This window comes from Mobula hypostoma, chromosome 3, assembly GCF_963921235.1.
Source record: "Mobula hypostoma chromosome 3, sMobHyp1.1, whole genome shotgun sequence".
In the NCBI taxonomy this organism is placed as follows: Eukaryota; Metazoa; Chordata; class Chondrichthyes; order Myliobatiformes; family Myliobatidae; genus Mobula; species Mobula hypostoma.
Window position 1 is genome coordinate 80,539,325 of NC_086099.1, and position 20,204 is coordinate 80,559,528.

The 20,204-nt window shown below is 39.9% G+C and overlaps 1 protein-coding gene across 2 annotated transcripts in view; it reads right to left on the reverse strand.

Annotated features, from left to right (window-relative positions):
* Positions 1 to 20,204, reverse strand: part of rbpjb (recombination signal binding protein for immunoglobulin kappa J region b) — a 149,174-nt gene that overhangs the window by 113,111 nt on the left and 15,859 nt on the right. The window lies entirely within an intron of this gene.

Sequence of the window (20,204 nt, forward strand, 5' to 3'; positions counted from 1 at the left end):
TACAACATTGAATCACAGATTTAATTTGGTTTTTTTGACACTGATTAACAGATAAAGACTTTCATGTCAAAATGAAAATAGATCTCTACAAAGTGAACTAAATTAATTACAAATATAAAACACAAAACAACTGATTGCATAAGTAATCACTCCCTTCAAATCAGTATTTACTAGATGCACTTTTGGCAGCAATTACAGCCTTTGAGTCTGTGTGGATAGGTCTTGATCAGCTTTACACATCTGGACACTGCAATTTTTCCCCATTCTTCTTTATAAAACTGCTCAAGCTCCGTCAGATTGCATGGGGATCGTGAGTGAACAGCCTTTTTCAAGTCCAGCCACAAATTCTCAATTGGATTGAAGTCTGGACTCCAATTTGGCCACTCCAGGACATTACATTTGTTGTTTTTAAGCCATTCTGGTGTAGCTTTGGCTTTATGCTTGGGGTCATTGTCTAGCTGGAAAACAAACTTCTCCCAAGGCGCAGTGCTCTTGCACAGGGGTCCCCAACCTTTTTTGCACTGCCAACTGGTTTAATATTGACAATATTCTTGCAGACCAGCCGACCCGGGCGGGGGGGTGGGGGTGGTGTTCAAGTAGGGTTAAACTCACCTCAACATGTCTTTTACAATTAGAGTTGCCAACTTTCTCACTCCCAAATAAGGGACAAAAGTAGCAGTCAAATACGGGACAATTACAGTTTACCCCAAGAAAGACAACCATGACCATGAAGCCTTGTGTGCGTGCGTGACATGCGCATGTGCGTATGTGCCGATTTTTTTTTCCCACAAATCAGTTTTGGGTGATTCTGTTCAGTGAAACTGCACTATATCTACATTATTTCTACTTTATATAGGCTGTGTATTTATCATATTATTCCTGCTTTTACTATATGTTAGTATTATTTTAGGTTTTGTGTGTTATTTGGTATGATTTGGTTGGTGATTTTTTGGGTCTGGGAACACTCAAAAATTTTTCCCATATAAATTAATGGTAATTGCTTCTTCGCTTTACGCCATTTCAGCACGAAAGGTTTCATAGGAATGCTCTACCTTAGTGGGGGAAATGCAGGACAAGGGTGGTCCTGTATGGGACAAACCAATTTAACCATATATGGGATGTCCCGGCAAATACAGGACAGTTGGCAACCCTATGTTCAAGTTCAACAGTGCGTGGCAGGAAATGAGGAAAGGCGCAGCTGACTCATATCATTTCCTCGCGGCCCGGTAGCACGTGCTTTGCGGCCCGGTGGTTGGGGACCGCTGCTCTTGCAGACTGCATCAGGCTTTTCTCCAGGATTTCCCTGTAATTTCCTGTATTTATTTTACCCTCTATCTTCTCGAGCCTTCCAGGGCCTGTTGCAGTGAAGCATCCCCACAGTATGATGCAGCCACCACCATGCTTCACAGTAGGGATGGTGTGTTTTTGTTGATGTGCGATGTTTAGCTTCATTTGATGGCCAGGTCCATAAAACCTTCTTCTAGCTGACTTCAGAGTCTCCCACATGCCTTCTATTTTTTTTTTCCCCAACAGTGGCTTTCTTTTTGCCACTCTCCCATAAAGCTGCGACTGGTGAAGCAACCGGGCAACAGTTGTTGTATGCACAGTCTCTCCCATTTTAGCCACTGAAACTTGTCATAGGTCTCTTGCTGGCCTCCATCACTAGTTCCCCTCTTGCATACTCAGTTTTTGAGGATAGCCTGCCACCTGATGACTGACTTAACTGTACTCCAAGAGATATTCAGTGACTTGGAAATTTTCGTCTCCATCTCTTGATGTGCTTTTTAAAAACCTTTCTGCGGAGTTGCTTGGAGTGTTCTTTTGTCTTCATGATGTAGTTTTTGTCAGGATACTGACTCACCAGCTGTCGGACCTTCCAGATACAGGTGTATTTTTACTACAATCACCTGAAACACCTTGACTGCACACAGGTCCACAAAAACAGATCTCCAGATCTCCGTTTAACTGATTATGTGACTTCTAAAACCAATTGGCTGCACCAGTAATGATTTGGTGTGTCATATTAAGGGGGAGGGGTAAATACTTATGTAATCAATATGTAGAACAGTTCATGTTCCTGGCCTTCCCTATTATTGCTCCCCAATTTTTCTTGTTCTACATTGTCAACTGCATTGCGCTGCTTCATGCACACATGCAGACCTCATCTATTTCATCAACTATGCCTCCAACTTCCAGCCTGCCCTGAAATTCACTTGGCCCATTTCTGACTCCTCCCTCCCCTTTCTCGATCTCTCTGTCCCCATCTCTGGAGAAAAACTGTCTACTCACATCTTTTATAATTCACCAATTTCCAGGGCAATCTTGACAATAGCTCTTCCCACACCATCTCCTGTAAAAATACTATTCTCTTTTCTCAGTTCCTTCATCTCAACCACATCTGCTCCCGGGATGAGGCTTTCCCTTCCAGAACAACAGAGATGTCCTCATTCAAAGAACAGGGTTTCCTTTCCACCACCACTGATCCTGCCTTCACCTGCATCTCCTCCATTTTGAGACAAGCAAGAGTACCCCATTTTCTCACTGCCTCAACAAAGACAAAGTTCATGGTTTCCTCATCTACCACCACATGAGCCTCCACATCCAACACACCATTCTCATCAACTTCCGCCATCTTTAACTGGATCCCACCACCAAACACATCTTTAGCTCTTCTGCCACCCGCCCCCCCAAACCCACCCTCTGCTTTCCACAGGAATCACTCCCTCCATGATTTGCTTGTCCCTCCTCACTATTCTTCCCCCTGGCAAGCAACAGAAATGCTACATCTGCCCACTCAACTCCTCCCTTACCTCCATTCAGAGCCCCAATCAGCCATTCGGGTAAGGCAACACTCCACCTGCAAATCTGTTAGGTCAGTTTATTGTATCCAATGCTCCAGATATGGCCTCCTATACATTGGTGTGGTCTGATGTAAATTAGGGACTGCTTTGCTGAGCATCTCTGCTCCATTCGCCAAAAACAAGATTTCCCGACGGTCTACTCCCATCCTGAAATGTCGGTTCATGGCCTCCTTTTTTGCCACAATGAGGCTACTTTCATGATGGAGGAGTAACACCTCATTCCAATTAAGGTAGCTTCCAACCTTATGGCATGAACAGAGATTCCTCTTTGGGTAATTTTTTTCTCTCCCACTTCCCTCATCTTCTATTCCTCACTCTGCCTTCTTACCACTTCTCTTCACCTATCTATCACCCCCTTCTGATGGCCCTCCTTTTTCCCTTTCTCCCATGGTCCACACTCCTCTCCTATCAGATTCCTTCTTCTCCAGCCCTTTACCTTTCCCATCTGCCAGACTTCAGATATCACCTTCCAGCTAGTCCTTCCTCCTCTCGCTCCACTTTTTTGTTCTTGTGTCTTGAGTAGATGCTGCCTGACCTGCTGAGTTCCTCCAGCATTTTGTGTGTAGAAAAAAAATCACCATGGAAACAGTAGCACAAGCAAACAACTTCATTCATCATAATTCCTTGGCAAGTATACCAAGCTAACTTGATCAACTGAAATGTAAAATGTTTATTTTAAATGTTTATTAAACAGCATTGCTCAAGGTTGCACCAAAATAATACCCAAATGAAAGTAAATGCTCATTGTACTGTCGCATATGACCAGAACACTTCAGAATACGTCACAGAATTAAGGTTAAAAAGTTACCAAGGGATGGCTTTCCTTGCTCAATCAAATGTTTCTGTAGTTCGACCATACTGATTAAAAACTAAGCAATTCTGAAGAAATAACTCAGAGACACATATCCAGCAATTTCCATTCCATGTGGAGAGAATCCTTATTTTTAGCATCTTATCCCTCACCACGTATCACTTCACTCCATCCTCCAAACAAAAAAAAAATCATGATCAACCAAATGACATACTGAAAAGATTAAAACAGGTTTCATCGCTTTAGCCACCAATATATTGTGGCTCTTTTTCCCCCCACACTCTAAACTCAACAGGATCTTCGGAAAATGTATTTTAATACCAAGTAACATCTAAAATAAAAAGTGAACAATAAAGTGTTGGGGTATTTAATAGGAGCAAAATCCAATAGCAGATTTCCAGATGTTTTTCAACTCTTTTCCCACCAAAGCCCAAAATGTGCAGATTCAACAGTTTTTGCCATATATATTATGTAAGCCGATTGCTAAAAAAAAATCCGGAACTGTCAAAAGATTGAGATTTTAGGATGGATACCTCAGTAAGTGGCTAGTCACCATATGCCATCTGCTCTGCTTCACACGATGCCTCTTGGGAATAGTCAGTTCAATTAACTCTCATATTCAGAAGAGAACTGGGTAGCAGGTAACTATCACATGCAGAGCTTGGATTCTGGGCGAGACCAAGGAAAATATCACCCATTAATTGAAAAAAAGCTCAAATTCCCTTTTGCCTAACACAAAGCACTTCAAATGCCTTTGAAATCAAAAGGGTCCTCTAAAGACAAGAGATTCTGCAGCTGCTGGAAAACCAGAGTAACACACACAAAATGCCGAAGGAATGCTGCACAAGATGATGAGAGGTATTGATCGAGTGGATAGCCAGAAGTCTTTTCCCCAGAGATGAAATAGCTTATACAAGGGGGCATAGTTTTAAGGTGCTTGGAAGTCAGTACAAAGGAGATGTCAAAGGTAAGTTTTTCCAGACACAGTGCGGTGGGTGCGTAGAACACACTGCCAGTGAATGTGGTAGAGGCGACACAACAGGGCCTTTTTAGAGACTCGTAGATGGGTACATGGAGCTTAGAAAAATAAGGCTATACGGTAGGAAAATTCTAAGCAGCTTCTAGAGTAGGTTACATGGCCGGTACAAAATTGTGGGCCAAAGAACTAGTAATGTACTGTAGATTTTCTACATTTCTATGTAACTCAGCAGGTCAGGCAGCATCTATGGAAATGAATAAACAGTTAACGTTTCAGGCCAAGATCCTTCATTAGGACCACAGAAAAGCACCAATCACTGCTGCCCAGCTGACAAATTTGTGTCAGATCTGAGGCTTGATCTTCAAACACCTTTCTCTACAATTGACAGATTGTACTGGCATTTTAAAGGTGCCATTGTCACACCGTTAAGTATTAAATGCAATCCAAATAACCCAATTGTCTAGTCTTGTACGTACACCATGCCTTGAAAAAGTATTCAGCCCCCAACCCTTCATTCACATAATAAGACCATATATAACAGAGCAGAATTAGGCCATTTGGCCCATCAAGACTACTCTGCCATTTCATCGTGGCAAATCCAATTTTCCTCTCGGCCCCAATCTCTTGCCTTCTCCGCCTATCCTTTCATGCCCTGACCAATCAAGAATCTATTAACATCTGCCTTAGATGTACATAAAGTTGACCTCCACAGCTGCCTGTGGCAAAGAATTCCACAGATTCACCACTCTCTGGCTAAAGAAATTCCTCATCTCAGTCCCTCTATTTTGGTCTTAAGACTCTCCCACCATTGGAAACATCCTCTCCACATCCACTTTATCAGGGCCTTTCACCATTCAATAGGTTTTAATGAGGTTACCCCTCATTCTTCTGAATTCTAGTGAATACAGGCCCAGAGCTATGAAGGGCTCTTCATATGACAAGCCATTTAATCCTGGAATCATTTTCACGAACCTTCTTTGAACCCTCTCCAGTTTAGAGTACTACAACCAGGGATTTTGATCAATTTAACCAAGAATTTTTATTTGTGAATCACATGCTCCTTTTTTCCACAGCCCAAACATCGGGGAAATTGTCAAGCATGAAAAACAAAAATTCAAAGACTGAAATGTCAGCACTTCAAAAATATTCATCTCCCTTTGGTCAGTATTTAGTTGAACCACCTCTTGCAGCTATTACAGCCACTAATCTTTTTGGATACGTCTCTATTAGCTTTGTACAACATGTGCCAGGTTAGCTGGGGAGCAGCAATGGACAGCAATCTCGAGGTCCTGCCAGAGATGTTCGATCGGGTTGTCAGTTCCCAATGGGCCACTCAAGGACATCAATTTTCTTCATTTGAAGCTGCTCTTGGTTGCTCTGGCAGTGTGCTTTGGGTCATTGCCCTGCTGAAAGACTAACTTCATCCCCAGTTTAAGCTTTCCGGCAGAGACTAGCAGGTTTTTATCCAGGATCTCTCTGTACTTAGCAGCATTTATCTTCCCATCAATCCTGACCAGATTTCCAGTCCCTGCTGCAGAAAACCACCCCCATAGCATGATACCACCTCCACCATACTTTACAAGTAGGGGTGGTGTTACCTGGCTGATGCGCAATACTAGACTTATGCCACATGTTCTGTTTCGTGTTGAGGCCGAAAAAGTTCCACTTTAGTCTTATCCAACCCAAAGAACTTCTTCCATATCTCTACAGTACCTTCTAAGTGACACTTTCAAAAGTCTTTACGGGCAAGGATATACTTTTTTCTTTAAAAGCCAGGGCTTATTCCTTGTTACTATTACATAAATACCCTTTTGCGCAAGACCGTTGAGATTGTGGAGCCATGAACTTCATCTCCAGTTGCAGCCACTGACTTCTGAAGCTCAAAGTGACGATTGGCATCATAGTAGACTCTCTTACAAGTGTCATTCTTCTCCAGTGACTATGTTTAGAGGGGTGTCCTAATCTAGGCAGTGTGGCTTTGGTTTCATATTTTTTCCCCACTTTTTTCACAATGGACTGCACTGAGCTCTGAGGTATGTTCAGTGCCTTTAAGATGGTCTTGTCCTCTTCCTCAGATTTGCGCTTTTCTATCATTTCCCTGACTTTGTCCTCATTTTGCTATGCTCTGTTGAAAATCTACCATAGTGTTGAATCTTACAGAGAAAGGGGGTATTTATTCTTATGAATTCATCGAAAAGAGGTGATCCTACAATTTTCTAAATTATCAAATTAGGTGAGTTGGCAAAGTAATATATTGCTAACGAGGAAAGTTAGCATAGTAATTACAAAGGGGTGAATACTGCTTTGGCCTCAAAATTTGGTTTTTAATTTTCTGTAAATTGTTGACAGGCTTTGGAATTTTTAAAATTTGACATGATGCACAATGTTTTGTAGATTAGCTCAAAAAATTCTACTTCAAAATATTTTTACATTTAGAAAATGAGACAGTAAAGGCATTGATGGATGCTGAATATCAGAAGAAACGCTCACACGTTCCTCAAGACCTTTCGCATTTAGTCACATACTCAAGGAAACAACTAACTGGAGGAAATCAGAAAAGGCTAGCAACATTAACCAAGCCAGGTATCACATGTGAACAGGGCAAGAATGCATTTCTCTCTCCAAAACTGGTCAAGATTCTGATAAATCATTGACACGTTAATCAAGTCCTCCCCATACATCCTGCCTGACCTGTTCAGTATTTCAGCATTCTGATTCTATTTAAGATTTCTCAGTATTTAGCTTTTCAACGAATAACAGTAGGCAGTTTCATAAGTATTCTCAATGTCAGTGATGATAATACCCAGCAGCTGAGTGGAAGATTGAAGACTTTCCAACAATCTTCAGCAAGAGACACTGAGCAGAATATAGTTCAAGTGCCTTTGAGGCTGAAGCTCCGACACAGTCAGTTACAATTCTGATGCACTCCCAATGAAACAGAAACTACTGAACACAATGAAAGGACAAAACCTACTTGAATATCCTTCTGAATTGATGTTTGACAACCAGGACCAGACACACCTCCAAACCTCAGTTTTTCAATAAAGTTACAATGCTGGATGGATACAATAAAATGGAAGTTGCCTAGGTAAACTCTGAAACTTTAAACACAACTGCTTATATGACTGTATCAGTTACTTTCAATGAAAAAGGGAAAGAAAAATTGATAGCTGTGTAGCTAACACCACAGTGACAACAGTAACAACACTGCAGGGAAAAGTACAAACCAAGAAATGAGAGCATGCAAAAAAAGTAGTGAAAAATCATAGACAATATTAATCTTAATGTAAATTAGTATAGTACATTCAGGAGAATTTCTTAAATCAATAGAAATCAGGGAATGAGCTATTCTGAATCCGGGGATGTATACTGAAATAGGTTCAATAAACTTCAATTCCCTAGGAAGGATCATAGCAAGACAGAATTCAGTAACTTGGGTCTGAAACAATTATATTGAACTTAAGGGATTTACAAGGAAACAAGAATAGTTGACCACAGTGGACTCGGGAAACATTTAGGCAACAATTCAGGACTTCCCAAAAAAAACAGAATCTTTCTTCATTGGAATATTGGAGGGGTGAAACAACAATGGTCTAGGAAAACTAAATATTAAAGATTAAAAAGGCAAAAGATACTTGGAGGTAAACATTGACTTAAATTCATAAGCCAAAGGATGACCAAACCAAACAAAACAAAGAAAATAAGAGGGGAAATAAGAAGCATAGGAGTTTTTTTTTGCAAGCAGCATAAAAATGAAGGCAGTTAAAATAAACACAGGCCTGATAGAAAATAAGACTGGAGAAACAGTATTGGGTAACCAGGAAATACCAGAGAAGGTAAATAGTTTGCATCCGTCTTTGTGGCAGAAGGTAGCTCAAATATCCTGTGACAATAAAAATGAGGGAAGAAATTATTTTACAAGACAGAGTCAGCATTAGAAAAATTAAAAGGAGTTGAAAGCAAATAATCCCATGCCCAATGCTTTGTATCCCAGGATCCTAAACAAGTGGCCACATACATAAAGGATGCATTAGTTGAAATTTCCAAAATCAAGATTCCAGAGAAGTGAAAGCTTGCAATGTGATTAATCAAACAAAAAAGATGGGAGGCGAAAATCACGAGGCCAGTCAGTTGATGTCTATTATTGGAAAACTGTTAGAATCAATGAAGCAATAGTAGAGTATTTGGAACATCAGTCAGATTAAGCAGAATCACCGTAGTTTCAGAAGCAGCAATTACATATAACAATTTTAAGAGTTCTTTACAGTGGTATCAGCTGGAATAGGTAGAAGGGAACTGTTCAACACAAACCACCTGTATTTAAATCATACAGTGATTCAGAAGCTCCAGATGCACAGCATTTTAATTCTCCATCCTACCTCTACTCATGTCCATCTGCACTGTTAAAATAATGCCCAAAGCAATCTTGAGGAACAGCATTTCATCAACCATCTGGGCACAATGCAGCCCTGTCTCAATACTGAATTCAACAACTTCAGGTAAATTGTTTTCTCTGCATTTGAACTAGCTATTTCTGTTCCAAGTTTGCCATACTGGCTTAGCTGAACTCTACACATTAGCCTTACGTAGGGCACGTCCTACAGCACTGCATTTTGTACTTTTGTTATTTTGTTTATTCTCTAACTGTCCTTATTTCAAATGTATTCTTTCTTTTTTTCCTTTAATTGCCACTTGAGTCATTGGTTAGATAAGTTTCTCAGCTAATCCTGATCTTACGCCAAAGATATTCCTCTTCTCCTTCCTTTACCCACCCCAACCCCTCCATGAATTAGAAACTAACTTGGTTTCTTTATTTCAATCCTAAGAGGCTTCAACCTCAATTGTTAACTGTGTAACACACATCAAAGTTGCTGGTGAACGCAGCAGGCCAGGCAGCATCTCTAGGAAGAGGTACAGTCAACGTTTGACGAAGGGTCTTAGCCTGAAACGTCGACTGTACCTCTTCCTAGAGATGCTGCCTGGCCTGCTGCATTCACCAGCAACTTTGATGTGTGTTGCTTGAAATTCCAGCATCTGGAGAATTCCTGTTGTTTGCGTTGTTAACTGTGTTCTTCCTTCCACAAGTACTGCCAGACCTGCTAAATGTTTCCAGCATTTTCCACTTTTATTTCAAAAAGATATTAATTGGTTAAATAAGTAAGAGCAGATGTTATTAAAGACTTAGTTAAGGAAGAGAATTGCAGAAAGACACAGCAGAAAAAGATCTGTGGACCTTCATATATTCAAAGATCCAAAGTACATTTATTACCAAAGAATATGTAAATTATATAACTTCAGATTTGTTTGTCTACAGGCAGCCACAAAGAAACCTGAAGAACCCAATTTAAAAAGAGACCATAACCACTGTGCTGAGAAAGAGAACACACACACACACACACGCTGTGCAAGCAGGAGAAAACGACAGCATTGTGAACCAGATTGGGTTCTTAGATCCACTCCCCAGAGCAGCTGGAGTAGACCCAAGCCTTGGTCTCAATTCATCATATTAGCAGAGCAAAAACACTGCGAAATTCAGATGACAGCTGCCAGAACACTTAACAGCCTCGAGGCCACGGAGAGTAGAATGAACATCACAGCAGAACAAGCGAAATCAGCCCGACCCTCACCTCCAGTCCCGATACTCAGATTTTCCAGTCTATCTGGCCCAGCATTTAAATTGTCCAAGCACCAGGTAGTGCCTTGCTCTAGGACCCAGATCCCAGTGCAGCAAAACGCTTGGGCTGCACACCCCAAAACCATTCCTGATCTCACCAAATTGGCTCAACGTTTGGAGCGATCCAACCTCGCACCTTGGTTAGGTGGACAGGCATCGACCCTCTTCCACATCGACTCCTCTCCACACACTCCAACTTCAAATGCAGTACCAACTCTGTCTGTGACCCCGTGAACACATTACACTTTGGCTTTATGATACACTCGCACAGCCCATCTTTCAAATCAGCTTTGCTTCCACTTGCTTCTTCATTGATTGCAGTGATGGTTTACAACAATTTACTCCAGAAAAGGTGTTATTAGTAATGCTTTTGGTCAAATTTCTTGCCTTTAGAACCACCAGTGAGCTTTCACATGCTTTTGGCAGTACCACCTTAAACCAGAAGTTTTAAGATGCACTGGAAGTTATATGAAGCAAAGCTAGCATTCAGGTACAGTAGAGGATGGGAAAGAACAATCGAATGTTTAAGATGCATTACTGTAGTCTAGTGGCTAGCACAATGCTTTACAACATCAGCAACCCATGTTCAGTTTCCACTGCTCCCTGTAAGAAAGCTTGTATGTTCTCCCCGTGACCATGTGGATTCCTCCAGGCGCTCTGGTTTCCTCCCACAGTCCAATAGGTTAATTGGTCAATGTAAATTGTCCTGTGATTAGACTAGGGTTAAATCGAGGGTTGCTGGGTAGTGCAGGCTAGAAAGGCCTATTCTGCGTTGTATCTCAATAAAGTAACAAACAATAATTCAGTCAAGGTTCAGCAGTTATGATCCCAGGCATGGAAAGGTAGAACAGATTGATCCTACACTAATCAGTTTAGAAAAAAAAAAGGATGTCTCTTCAAAACATTTGACTTTTATGAGATAGGAAAGGGTGAATGCCAGAAAGATTCTCCTCATAGAAAATAAAACCTAGGAACAGAGGGCCTTGCTTCAGAATAAAGGAGCTTCAATCTAAGCTGAAGAAGATTTTCTTCTCTCAAAAGGGCTATGCTTGAAATTCATCAGAATACATGCCAGTTCCTTCAGTATTCAAAGTTGAAATAGGTTTTTTTTTTACATCAGTAAGGGAGGCAAGGGTTCTTAGAATAAAGCAGAGAAGAAAACATGAATGTTGGATGATTATATTGAATATGACTCTATTGAATACTGCCACAAATACAACCATGATACTTTTCAGGAGATGCCTCACAGGGCTGAATGGCCCACTCATGTTCCAATTTCTTATACTTAAACACTACAGTGATGGAAGGCATCATTAACTGTGCTAGCAAGAGGCCCCTATCAACAACTTGCTCTCTGATGCTTAATAGAATTCAGACAATACCTCACTTCCAGATTTCATCAAAACTTTAGTTGAAACATGAACCAAATTGAACTCAAAAAAGTCAAGTGAAAGTGAATGCAATTCATTTTAATAAGTCAATGCAGCATAAAGAAACCAATGCAAACCAGAAATGAAACTTTCTGACGGCTCGACCAATAACTAACACAAAAAGTGGTTATGCTTGTCAAACAGCACGTCAACATTAAGTTGCTCAGAGAAGATGCCTATCCACCTGCAGTAACTTGAATAGACCTTCCTTCACTACGTTAAACTTAGGATGTTTAACATAGAAGGACGTTTGTTGACAATTTTGTGTTCAGTTCTTTTTGCAACTCAGAATGAGGCAATGTGTGCTTGGCTGCACCAAAGCCCTAACAGCATTAAAGCTCAGGTTGATGTGAAGTAGGAAATAGCAATTTGCAATTTCCACAAGTACCAGGCCAGGATAAGAGAGCATAAAAATTTATGATGCAGAACAAAACCATATAACCTATCAAGTACAAGTTGGCAGCTTCCCAACTCTTGTTTTGCACAGGGCATCAATTGTGCATTCAGATATGGTGTTTTTTTTAAGGCGGTAGTCTCTGCCTCTAGTTTTGGGATCCCCACCATGCTTTGGGTGAAAACAGTTTTCTTATCCTGCAACCTTCAGGTTAATATTCACAATCCCCATCAACACAGGTGTACCATATGGCTGTATTCTTACCCCCTTTTTCACATTTATTAATGTGTGGCTAAGAATAGCTCCAATGCTGTATTTCAGTTTACTAACAACCCCGCTATCATAGGCCCAAAGGTAGTGATGAATTAGCATATAGGAGAGAGATTGAGAATCCGGCTGTGGTACAACAACCTCGGACTCAATGTCGGTAAGACCAAGGAGCCGATTATTAATTTCAAGAGAAGGAAACCGAAGGTCCATGATCCTGATCCCTCATTGAGGGATCAGAGGTGGAGAGTGTCAGTAACTTTAAATTCCTTGGTATTATCATTTCCAAGGACCCGTCCTGGATCCGTAATTGTAAGATTAATTGTTAAGAAAGCACAGCAGTGCCTCTACTTCCTTACTCCATTCAGCATGACAGCTAAAACTGCGAGACCTCTATAGATGTGTGGTGGAAATAATATTGACAGGCTGCATCACAGCCTGGTATGGAAACACCAATGCCCTTGAATGGAAAAATCCTACAAAAAGGAGTGGATATGTCCCAGTCCATCATGGGTAAAGCCTTCTCCACCACTGAGCATATCTACACAGAGCACTGTCACAGAAAGGCAGCATCCATCATCAGGGACTCCACCACCTAGGTCATGCTCTCTTTCCACTGCTGCCATCAGGAAGGTGGCACAGGGGCCTCAGGACTCACACCACTAGGTTCAGGAACAGTTATTACCCCTCAACCATCAGGCTCTTGAACCAGTGGGGATCATCACTAAGATGTTCCCAAAAGCTATGGACTCATATGATCCTTCCTCAAAGAGAAAAAAAAATCGCTACTTCAGTAACATCCCTGTAAATCTCCTCTTACTATCTCGTGTTCTGACATCATCCATCTAATTTAGTGCCAGAACTGACAATAATTATACCACCCAAATGCCAGCACATAGCCACCTCCCCAAAAAAAAGCCAACTACCTCCTCTCGCATTGAAACATTTTGATCACTACCAAATCTCTCCTTATGAAGATTAGAAGAAATAGGTGGACATCAGTAGGTAATAATACAAATGTTGAAACAATAAAAGTAGGACACAGGCACACCTCCTGCTACAACAAAGACTTTCCACCATCTGCAAAGCACATGCATGTAGCAACATAAAATAATCTCCACAGATGAGTGCAGTTCAGAAGTTAAATCTGACATCATGCAGTATAAAGCAGTTTCTCCATCACCTGATGCACTACCCTAGATAGATCCTCCCTCCACCACTTTTACAGTACCATTTCCTGTGTGAAATGCAGAGCTTGTTGTGACTTATTCCACTGCCTAAATTATAAAAGAGCTACTTCTTCCACGTTCTCCTCCAAATCATACACACTAACTTTGAAAATTACCATTCAAATCCCACAAACTCGCTAACTGAAGATTACATAATTCTTTAACTAGCATACCTTTTGATTGCAATTTCCAACAGCAAAAGTCTGTACAACTTTCTAATTATATTAACTTCTCTGCTGCTAATACAAAGCCTTGCTATACTTAAAAATGCAAGTCGCTTCATAATTTGAATTAGGTAACACAAATATATTTTTACTGCGCAGAAAAAAAAATCCAGATAACCTGAGTTAAAAGTAGACTGTTTGCATTAATATTTCTTTTTACTGATTAGAGTCTCCAAAATTCTGAAGTTTTTTCCATAGGGTCCACAAGGTTTCCACTTCCCTCAAGCCATATCAGGTGAAAATTTAAATTTTCATTTCTCAAAGGTCATAAAATTAAATCAAATTCATTCATGGTTTTCCATCTAATATTAAGTCCCACTATTGAGACCAAGCTCATACCATTATATTGAATGATATCATCTGAGGCCACTTCCCCTATTAACAGTGCTTTGTGCTGGAAATCATTTCCACAATCAAAGAACCTAAAGGCTCACCCACAAACCCCAGGAATTCCACATTTAGCCTAACATCTAAAATTTTTTCAGTACAAAAAAAATCTGTAACACATAGCTGGTTTGTGGAAAAAACATGTAAAGCAACATGAATAAAAGGTCTAAAACAGGAACAAAAATCCACTCCACAGTAAAGGCACTTATCTAAAGATTAAAATTTAATTTTATTACTATTACTATTCTACCTCACCTCCACACAAATACAGAACTTTTATTCCAGCAATTGTAATCTGCAATGAAAGAAATCTTGTTTCTTCTGATCGTACAATACATCTGTATTTTACCATTTTAAAATGATACATCAACACAGAAAATCTACACAAAAAAATAGATGGTGACAATTAGATGTCACACTTCGTTACAAAGGCATATTTCATTGAAACTATAAACAAATATGTAAAGTGGCTTTCTAATAAATAAATGCATTAAACTATAGATAATGGATATTCCACTTTTCAGTTTGAGTAAACAAATTTTGAGCTTCATGTGACTAGCTAACATCATTGAAAGCATTTGTGCCCCGTGAGAATATTTTTCTGATCATATTTCCATTAACTGATATATTTTGAGCAAACTGTATTAGCATGCAATTTAAGTTCTCCATCTATTTTCTGTGGTTATATACTGCTGCATTTCAACTACTGCACTTTAGTATCAATCTGCATTTGCACTGGTATTAGAAGATTATGGTTTCAAGCACCAACCCCACAGATAGATACACATTTCAGATTGATATCCCACCATAGGTTTAAGTAAATGCTGCACTACTGGACTGTCAAGCATAGTAGATAAGGCATTATCACACCCATCCCCTCGGAAGAATGCAAAAATCCTATTATTTGAACCACCATGGAACTCTTCCAGCCTCTTTCAGACTACTTATCTGTCAATGTCACAAACAGATAACCTGGTCACTGATCTGACTGACATTTGTAAGAGTTCTATGTGGACTATGACTGCATTTCATTGGTTCTATTTTAATTTCAAGCTTGTCATTTCTAGTAGAATATTTTTACTGAAAAGTTCCACAAAACTGAAGCTTAAGTTTTTAAGCAATCTGTAGATTTTCTCATATTGAATTACAAACTACATTTGCCTAGAATTTTGAACTTTTGAAGAGATAAATAAGGCAACTATTATAACAATATAAAACCAATAAAACTACCATAGGAGAGTTAGCAGTTTATACAATTTCCTTATACTTCCTTATAGTGTCACACAACATATGCATCGACAAGTTCTGTCTGATCAAGAAAAAAAACATAATCTGAAATAAATATATAATACTTACAACGTAAATTTGTGAAAAGAATCTTGTAACATTTTAAATCGGTGACACAGGACACCAACCAAAGGCATCTATAGTTTATTCCTCTACACGTTGCCAAATATTGAGTAATTCAATGTTGTGTGTTCATGTTACACTCCAGAGAAGCTTGCACAAAAAACTGTACTAATAGGTCCTTGCAGTGCCAAAGAGGTAGTAGCACTGTTCAAAGTACCTTCTTTCAGATGTGAAAGCAAGTCAATATACTGTAAAGTACAAAATATACATGAGGAACTCAGTAAGTCAGGCAACACCTATGGAAATTAATAAACAGTCAATGTTTTGGGCCGGGACTCTTCTTCAGGGCTAGAAAGGAAGGAGAAAGGTGGGGGTGGGGGGGAGGAGAGGAAGGAGGATAGCTAAAAGGTGATGGGTGAAACCCAGTGGATGGGAAAGGCAAAGGGCTGGAGAGGAAGGAATCTGATAGGAGAGGAGGAGAGTGGACCATGGGAGAAAGGAAAGAAGGAAAGGGACCAGGGTAGACGACAGGCAGGTGAGAAGAGGCAAGCCAGAGAATGGGGAACAGAAGGAGGAAGGAAAAAATGACCAAAAAGAGAAAGCGATGTTCACGCCATCTGGTTGGAGGCTATTCATATGAAATACAAGGTGTTGTTTCCTCCGCTGAGTGGCACAAGAGGAGGCCTTGAACCAACGTGTCAGAACAGAGATGGGAATAGGAATTAAAATGATTGACCACCAGGAAATTTTACTTTTGTTAGATGGAGCAGAGGTGCTCGACAAAGTGGTCCCCCAATTTACGGTGCAGGCCGCATCGGAAGCACTGGTTGGGGTCCTGAATGGAGGTGAATGGGCAGATGCAACACTTTGGCCATTCGCAGGGATAGGTGCCAGGAGGGAGATTATGGGGATGAAAGAATGGGTAAGGAAATCATGGAGGGAGCAACCCCTTTGGAAGATGAAGAGGTAAAAATGTGTCTGATGGTAGGATTTCTTTGCAGATGATGGAAGTTGCGGAGAATGTTGCGTTGGAAGCAGATGCTCATGGGGGGGTGGGTTAGGACAAAAGGAACTATCGCTGGCGATGGGAAGATGGAGTGAGAGCAGATGTCCAGGAAATGGAGGATGCTTCTGATGAGCTGAAAAAGATTGTCTCATCGTGGGAACAAAGAAGACAGAGAGCAAGGAACTGAGAAAAGGGAATAGCATTTTTATAGGAGACAGAGTGGGAAGAGATATAGTCGAGATAGTAAAAGGGAATTGGTAGGTTTAAAAACGATTATAAAATCAAAACACTGGCAAGATCATATGGCATCATTTTTGATATGCGGGAGGAAAAGATGGCAGCGCCCCTCCGGTGAAAAATGATATTGTATCTGTTAAATAGGGGCCGTGGACAATTCTGATTTGATGGAGAATGGACATGAAAGCACAGGGGAACATCTGGAGAAATTTCAGAAACGCCCGTTCACTGCTGTTGTTACTGTGTGGTCGTGAATCTTTCGGCGGGTAGGCCTCAAAATCCCCGGCCTTGCCTGCTTTTGGCGACTGAGAAGGAGGTTGAATCGTTCAGACAGAGATGGCACTCAGTACTCGGTGTCGTAGAGCTGATCAGAGCTTGAAGTTTTCGAATGACTCAGAGTCGGATTGTGATCGGCATGGCAGGGAGAGTTTTTCTTCCTTCTCCCGTGGAGAGTATTTCTTCCTTCTCCCGTCTGCGTGAGATGTGGGACATTTGAGAAACCTTGAACTTTACTGTGCTCATGGACTTCTTCATCAAGTTATGGTATTGTTGCGCTGTTTGGAACTATATGTTATAATTATGTGGTTTTGTCAGAGGAAATAATGTATCACTTCTTAATGCAAGCATTACTAAATGACAATAAAAGATGACTATGTGTCTTCATAATCTAAGAGTGAGGGTGTTCTCCCCGATATCCCAGCACAAGTTACTCCTTTTAAATGTCAAGGTGGTTGAGGAGCAAGAACAGACAACAGCCTTCTTTAAAATATGCAATAAGATTTTACTTTTGCCAAACATTCTCTAACAATTTATTTCAATGATATGTGATTTAATTATTGCTAAAGTTTTTAAAAAAATCCATTTTCCATTAAATTTAATAAAACTCAAAATTTTATGGTCTAAACTCTGCTTGGTGCTTATTCTTTGCATGCTTCAGTGGGAGTTTAGTTCCAGTAGTCAAAATTAGGAGGTTTCCTGTCCTATTCTCAGAGATCTTCTGTAGAGGTGTTATAGTGCTCTGACAATCAAATAGTATTAAAGTTTTTGAAGAATTGCTTGCAAATGAATAGTAAGTGCCAATACAGCTCAATATATAGTATTTTGGTCAAAACTTATAATGAAATTTTTATTTCAAATTAAGTAATTTACAATTTAATGAATAAAGCTTTTGGAAAACAATTTAAACAAATCTAATCAAGGAAAAATAAATCCTTGCTGCCCCATGTGTAGTCTCTTTAGCAAAAAGCTGCACAGAAGATAATGATTCAGACTGCCAGTGTACTGGGATCCAATTGGTCTTGCTAAAGGGAGCTGCTAAAGAAGCCTGTTTTTTTTAAATCTGTACTGATAAACCGGGCTGTTTAATTCAACTGTAATTGACCGAAGAAGCTGCTCAGACATTAGATTGCAAGTACAGTGGATTCTGGTTAATTAGGCCATAGGTTAATCGAGGCAGCTCTTAAAGAACAAAAACTAATCAAGAAAATAGCCAGAATTCTCTTCGTTTATTTGGGACACTATGCTCCTTGATTGGAACAGAAGACTGTTGCCAAACAACAGTCGCATGCATTTGTGCAATCGTTAGACTCTACATCGTGCTTAGAGTGAACAGATTTTAAATAATGCCAGTTGAGAGCGTTTATGTTTAAAAAGCAGTGATTTTTGTCACTGATAGTTGGCAAGAAGAAGCAAGTAGTAAGACAATTCAAAGTTTGTTTTCCTCACTGTGGTTTCAAGCACTCAGGCTTTGAAATGCCAGAAACAGTCATTAGACATTACAAAGCAAACAGTTTTTACATAGAGTCAGTTGCATGTGTTTGTGTTATGCTATGCATTTGAGCTGACAGACGCTGATTCAAAAACCTGTGATTTTTGATAATTTTGGTTTTAAATATTGATCTCATGCAGGAAGGCAGCGAAGGTAGTCCATTTTTTGCACTAGGAATGCAACAGCAAAGAATTCTTCTGTCAATAAGTATAAGCAACTAATACACAGTGTGCTAATTTGTTCTACGTTTCATTTAAATGTGTAATTTGTTACTCAGTTAAACAGTAATTGGTCTTTGTTATGCTTTTTTAATTATTTCCACAAAAGTTTGGCTAATTGGGGCTGCTGCTTAATTGGACCAAAGTGTACTGGTCCCAATGTGTCTCAATTAACCAGAAACCACTGTATTGGTTTCCCCCACACTGTAAATTTAAAAAGTGCTGAAAAAATATACATGTTGCAATATTCCACAACTATATGTTAATGCTCTCATTCATTTCTCCTCTACTGAATACAATTTGAATATTGCACACGTTTTCCTTATTTTCAAAATTGTTGATATATCTACAACAAACCAATGTTCATGAAGACTGAAGTCAATTAGAGCAATGTAGTGCCAGAAAAATAAATTACTACCTTCTACACTTTCAAATTACAATCTATGGTAACCTTATTTCCCGCGTATAAAACTACAATATGATGCAAAGCAATTTTGGCCATGAAACAAAGAAAAGTCCAACAGTTTAAGGCCCTACACATTTCATCCACTAGTCAAGATGGCTAAACTTTATAGAGTAGCCACCATAAAACATGGATAAATCAATACCTTGAGGTGTTTGCTAAATTAAAAAATTTCCTTCCTTTTGTTCATGCTGAAAGATAACTTTTAGATAACGTCTCCATAAACTTCAGCCTCTCCATTATTTCACCAAATGAAATGCCACACTGCTAACAAATGAACAAACATCTCTAAAGCAATTTGGTTGATTTTCACAAAGCATCAAGAGTTAGTGCCCCATCTGGGAAATACAATTTCTCAAACAAACATCTTTTAATGCTGATCATAAACACAAGAGATTCTGCAGACGATGGAAGTCCAGAGCAACACTCAAAATACTGGAGGAACTCAGCAGGTCAGGCAGGATCTATAGATTAGAATCAACAGTCGGTGTTTTGGGATGTGACCCTTTATCAGGAGTGGGAAAGGAGGGGGGAAGAAGCCAGAATAACAAGGTGGAGGTGGGGGAGGGGCTGAAGTGAGAAGCTGGGAGGTGATAGGTGGAAAAGGTAAGGGCTGAAGAAGGAATCTTTTCATGCTAGACATCAAGCTTATGTCTAGACAACCTCGAGCAAAAAACATTTTCAGTAGGTAAAGGTACCTCTTTACTGCTTCTCACCTCCTGCCCACCCCAGAAACCAACGTATTGTGTTTCAAGAGGTTCACATATGCCAAGCAGTTAGTAAAAATAATTCCAAGACAAATTTATCACGCAACCCCCATAACAGCAAGCATTTCACCTTACTGAGGTTATGAAATACCCACAAATGGGGAAGAGGAACAAAAAGCAAAAATTCCTGATTACAGAT